Source organism: Apium graveolens, chromosome 8, assembly GCF_009905375.1.
Source record: "Apium graveolens cultivar Ventura chromosome 8, ASM990537v1, whole genome shotgun sequence".
Lineage (NCBI taxonomy): Eukaryota > Viridiplantae > Streptophyta > Magnoliopsida > Apiales > Apiaceae > Apium > Apium graveolens.
Window position 1 is genome coordinate 214,926,304 of NC_133654.1, and position 6,208 is coordinate 214,932,511.

General features: G+C 31.7%; 1 long non-coding RNA gene across 4 annotated transcripts; it reads left to right on the top strand.

Moving 5' to 3' along the window:
* Positions 1–2,533: 2,533 nt before the first annotated feature.
* Positions 2,534–5,999, top strand: LOC141678870 (uncharacterized). 4 transcript variants are annotated; one of them, XR_012557929.1, is made up of 7 exons: positions 2,534–2,669; positions 2,765–2,807; positions 3,485–3,589; positions 3,704–3,791; positions 4,190–4,658; positions 4,753–4,986; positions 5,538–5,999. It is a non-coding gene; the product is annotated as an uncharacterized LOC141678870 (long non-coding RNA). The 4 variants fall into 4 exon arrangements; XR_012557931.1 differs by having other exon boundaries at positions 2,765–2,833; positions 4,753–4,871; positions 5,538–5,998; XR_012557928.1 differs by having other exon boundaries at positions 4,753–4,871; positions 5,538–5,998.
* The last annotated feature ends 209 nt before the right edge of the window (positions 6,000–6,208 follow it).

Below are 6,208 nucleotides of genomic sequence, written 5' to 3' on the forward strand. Positions count from 1 at the left end.
AAGACCTGCAACGGATAAGAAACAAAGCTTCAACGGATGTCTCTAATGCTTCAACGGATAATATCCATCAACGGATAAGTGCTTCAACGGATAAAGCTTCAACTGCTAGAGCATCAACGGATAAAGCCATCAACGGATGAAAGCTTCAACGGATGCTCAGTCTCATAGCAGTTGATAGTGACAGTTAACAAAGCTGACAGAGGCACATGGATTGACAGAGATGTGGTAGCCTATTTCAGGAACAGCAGAAAAAGTAGCCGTTTTTAGTCTGGTTCAAAATGGAAAGTCAACAGATAATTCCATATTACACTGGATAAAAATGGAATAGAAACAAGTGGAGAACTATTGTCTTATTGTACTCTATCTTTGTCTTCACTTGTAAACTTGGTGATATATAAACCAAGTAGTAGCTAGTAATTGGATGTGAATTTTCCCTGAGCTGTTTAGAAATATCAAGAGAGAAAATCATCTAGTTTGTACTAGGAAGCAGCTGTGATTTAATTTTGAATCACAGATTTTCTGAAATAATACATCTCTGGTGGAACAACAAATCCACCAGAAAAGTTTTTAAGTTCTTTGTGTTCATTACATTTGTGTTTGAATATATATCTGTCTGCATCAGCTCCAAGCAATTCACACACACTTGATCACTCAAACACTTAGCCTTATAAACTGCTCAAAACTTGAAAAAATTTTGAGATTTACATTCAACCCCCCTTCTGTAAATCTCATTGTTAGTCCACTGGGAATAACAGATATCAGTACTTATATTATTAGGAGATAATCATCAGAAGTTAGATATCAGAACTTAAGTGCTGAAGGACGTTCAGATAAGGACAATAGCTGATTAAAGGAAAGAAGATCGAGGTAAACATAAGAAGAGATATGCATGAAGAAGGAGTTCCGTGAAGAATGGAATACTTGGAAGAAAAGATATCTGATTGATATATTTTAGGAAGCAGAATTATATTTCATATCAATTAGCGATTATCTTGTAACTGTGTAGTATATAAACACAGACATAGGGTTTACACTATAAGTGTTATTATATTCAAGAAGATTATTTATTGTAACCCTAGCAGCTCTCGTGATATTTGTTCATCACTGAGAGGTAACAGTTCCATACTGTAACAGAGTTTATTGTTTCAATAAAGTTTGTTTTCTGTTACTTAAGATATTAAAGTTCGATTTGATTGTATTATACACTGTATTCACCCCCTCTACAGTGTGTGTGACCTAACATATTTCAAATATTTAAATTACCTTAAAATTTTTGTATAGATTTACTTTAATTTGATATTCATGTACATATAACTAAATTCTGTTAAAATAGCAAAAAAAATAAAAAAATTAAGATGCACCAATAAAAAAGTTGTAAACATAAATTTTGCCTTCATATTTTATTTTTACGTGTTAATTGCTTCTGCGGGACTGTGGACCTGTCACTCTAACGATTTAATGGTTCGAAAACAGGCCAAACCCATTTCGGGCAAGAATTACAAAAAATTTAACCCGACCCAGTAAACCCGAAAAAATATAAAAAGGTTAAGGGATTGTTTACTTGTAGAAATTTTTTCCATTTTTTCCATTTTCTATTTTTTTAAAAATTTTCTAAAATTTTCATTTCTAAGAAAACAGTTGAAAACTGAGAGAATGTGTTACAAATGCTAAAATAATATATGATCAGTTTTCAGTTTTCTTAAAAATATTAAATAAATGACGATATAATTTGAGTAAATATATAGAAGAACAACTAGTAAAATAATTTAAACATTTCACAATTTAATTGTATATACATATTTCTTTAACATGTTTAAAATAACTTTTTTAGATAAAATATAATTAAATATCACAAATAAAGTATAAAAAAGTTTCCTGAAATAGGTTGAATAATGAAATTTTCTAATTATTTGACTATATATATATATATATACGATTTTGTAGCTTTTAATAAATAATCTAATTAATAATAATATACAAATTTTTTGATTAATATTTTATGAAATAACTCATAACTAAGTTCTAGTTAGGAGTCCCTTCTTTATTTTTCTAACATATAAGTTATTGGTTATTATATTATCAAGCTCCCTCTTATAATGTAAATATTAATATTAATCAAATTAACAAAATAATTGTTAAATTAAACTATTTTAATTTTTTTATTACAAATATGTATTATACTTTTTAATTTAAAAATATGTATTATAGTGTTGAAAATTTATAAGTTCCATAAATTAAGTTAGTAATATATTGGTTGTTTATTCACTACTTTTTTTTAACCTTCTCAGTAAACATTGTTAATGGGCCATATAAAGTTAAAAATAATAAAAATATAAAATGTTTTTGTATATGAGAGATCCAAGCCGGTTATGTATTAATGTGTTTTTCACTTTTCTAGGTTTAAAAAATATCAAAATGTTATTTTTCACATTTTTCATATTTGTAGTTATAATTTGGAAAACATTAATAGAGTGTTTTTTATTTTTCCAATTTTTTGTTTTAAAAATTTTGTATTTGAACATGTTTTTTGTTTTTTCAATTTTTCTCAGAAAAATTTTCTGTGAAACAGTTAAAGTAAACAGACCAAAATTTCATTTCTGAGTTTCTATTCTGCTGCCCCCGATTACATCCCGGCGCTTCTCTCTCGTTGGCTTCTCACATCAATCATGGTTAATTTTTCAGTTCTATATTATTTGTATCTATATTTATAAATAATTATACGTATATCCAATTGATTAATAATAATTATTATTTGTATTTTCAGACGGAGAAGAACCGCCGTGAAATCTCGAAATACCTCTTCCAAGGTTCATCATTTTCTATGCTTTTATATGTATGTATCTATATATGCGCGTCTCTGTGGGTTTTCTTGTGTGCGTGAATGTGTGTAAATGTGTTTTTGTATGTGTATATATGTGTGCTATATATTGTATATCGGAATTTTGTAGTGTACTCTATATTTACGAAGTGTGTAACGTTAAAACCGTAAATTGGTGATTACAGATTAGAAGTCAAATTTCGTGAAATTTGAACATAGAAATGTCGGGGTGGGGATGGGCATTTATATAGGAATAGAGAGGTAGTGTGGGTTGTATAATTGATGTAATGTTTTGATATTGTGTGATATAAATAACAGAGGGGGTGTGCTGTGCGAAGAAAGACTACGATTTGGCAAAGCACCCTGATATTGATGTGTATTACTACTGGTACCTGACAAATGACGGAATTGAGTTCCTTAGGACTTATCTTAATCTTCCATTATCTGTCATTGTAATCGTTAAAAGTATTGTCTGGCTATTTGTCGTATATATGGCATCCCTGGCTAGATATTTCTGGAATGGCATCCCCACGAGCACCCACCACTACTGGACTAGTGACAAAATATCCTTTTGTTATAATTGATTGAATGATTGCTACTAAACATACATGTATTTTTGTTAACACACGTACTATTTTTGTTAACATACATACAACTTGACTTCAGACCAGTGAACAACGAGGAGCTGCAAATGGAATTTTTATGTCAGCCTTGTCTCTTTTTAAGGCACTTGGTCCAGCTTGTGGGGGATCAGTGTAAGCTTTCTTCCAGGTATACATTGTTTATTAGAATTAGAAGCAGCTATATTGCTGAATTTTAATATTTTTGCTCCGTATTAAGATAGCAAGTCTAGTTCTTCACTCAAAAGGCAAAAATGTAATGCAGGAGATCAAATGTTATTCAACATTCTAAACTCGATTGAACTCATTGGGCTTTGGTATTAGTAACAGTGCAGCTGCTTAAGTCTCAAAAGGTAAGCCAATGTTACCTTTGACTCCAAGAAGCTGGGTTGAAGAAGTTTGTTAAGTGGTTTCTTAATTTCACTTTTAGATCACTTTTGGTTTCTTAAATGTTAAAGTTTGTTAAGTTTGTTAACTCGGTAGCTGATGCTTTGTTGTAACACTCTTATTACTCATTGTACCTCATATTTGTTATTGATGTAGATAGATACGTGCTTCCATCGAAAGATACCTGAAATTCCTTCGTTGTTAGCCCAAAATTTTGATAAAAAGATAACAAAACCAGATGCATATATAATCAAAGCAAACTGAGATATGGTTGTTTATTTTTAAGGTTTTCAGATTTATATTAGTAATCAGTTGCTTAAACTTAGACTAATGCATTGATTAATGAAGAAATTACCTTTGCAAGTGTATTGCAGCAGATCCCCATACAGGAAGGATGCCTTCCTTCAGATTCATTCTGTAATGCATCGAAAACACGAGCTTCTGTCATGTTCTTGTCTTAAGGGCTAATGGTTGCAAATATGAGGTAAGTAAATTGTTGGGACTTCTGATGTCAGTCGATGATTTAACAACAGAGGCCACAGTTTCTTGAGTAGCACCAGCTGATTCTGCGATCTTGATACAGTATGATGCCAATAGTTTTGTAGCTGATGCCACAGACATGCTCATTTTTGTGCCTGATTCATTTGCATTTTTTGTTGCAGCAACATCAGAGTCTCAAAAGGAAATCTCAAAAGTGATCTAAGAAGTTTATTAGATCACTGTTCATTCAGTCACTAATCTTTTATGTGTTGTACAGTATTTTGTAGGGTATGATTTTCTTGAGTTATAAAATGCAGTGTTGGGCTGATAATACAAGGGAGGGCATAGGCTTTGTATGGACCAAGCTTTTTCTTCTATCAGCTTTCTTATGCAGCATGTCAACATGTCATATTAACTCTAACTGCTTTATTAATGTGATTTCTGCAGCGTAACAACCGGTACTTCTTTTTATTTGTTTCTTCTTCCATGCTTCTGTGCATCTACGTGTTTGCCATGTCGGCCTTATATTTCAAGTTTCTGATGGATGATTACAAAGAAACAGTTTGGTATGCTTTGAAGCATTCACCTGCATCTGTTGTACTAATGCTTTATTGCTTTATTGCACTCTGGTTTGTTGGTGGACTTACTGGATTTCATTTGTACCTGATTAGCACAAATCAGGTCATTTGCACTCTGGTTTTTTGGTAGATATTTATATATTTGAAATATATGTAAAACTTTTTCTCTCGGAAAAAATTGTTACATTATAGATTTTGTTTGGCTCAGTTAATTTTTATTAAAATCTAATAAGATTTTAATGTATATTATCAAAATGGTAGAAAGGAGAATGGAGTGTTCACTTTCAAACTGGTGGATTTAAGTTGAATGGACAAGTGAATCTTAATTTATTCATCAACCCATAGGATAGTGCAAATTTCATTCTCTCCTGATTATGTTCCCTCGTATCAAATGAAGCTTAAGATACTCTTGTAGTAAAGACGAAATCAAATATACATCATTTTCTTTTATTGAGAGTATATATCCGGTTGTCATTATGATTCCAACTGAAATAGTTGTTTGAGTTGGACAGTTACTGAGACGCATGCTAATTCATCAATTATCATTGTTTTTTATAATTGTTTTTTATAACTTCTGCATTTGTGTTATTTAATCAATTTTAATTAACATAAACTTTTGCTCATTTTAATATTTTGACTTCATGTAATTTGCAGTCAAAAAAGATAAGGCTGGATATTGTTGAAGAAGTTGAAGAAAAGTTTAACAGGAAGCTCTGACGAAGTTGCCAAGGTTAAGAAAATTCAAGACAACGTGAGCTTGGTCCTGTAGAAATTACTTGAAGCAAACCCCGGGTTAAACATTGACATGGCTCAGATTTGTGGGACAATTTCAGGTGACAGAGCTGATGGTACTTCTCTTACCGGTGGTCGTAACACTTAGACCATTTGTTATCTCTCTTCTACGTTATTTTCAAAGACTTGTATGCTTTTGTGTTATCTTGCACGTTTAGTTCTTAGCAAGAGTACTTGTATTTCTTAAGTTATGTTTTGGTGTGATGGATTGTTATTGTTGGTTGGACAGAATGTAATGGTTGAATGTGTAGTTAAGAATAGTTGGATGAATTGAATTGGTTGTGAATGTTGTTGAATTTATGTGAAATCAAGTATTTGAAAAATATATTTCAATTTTTAACAAATCAGGTGTTGCAATAGCCTATTAGTATGTTGCAATAGGGTGCTAAATTATGCACATAAATTTCTTTTTTGCAACATTAAAGGTGTTGCAATAGGTGTGTTGCCATAGATGATAAAGGGCCCCACATGTGGGGCCCACACATGTGGGCCCCACATGTGGGCCCCACATGTGTGGGACCCAGCCATGTGTC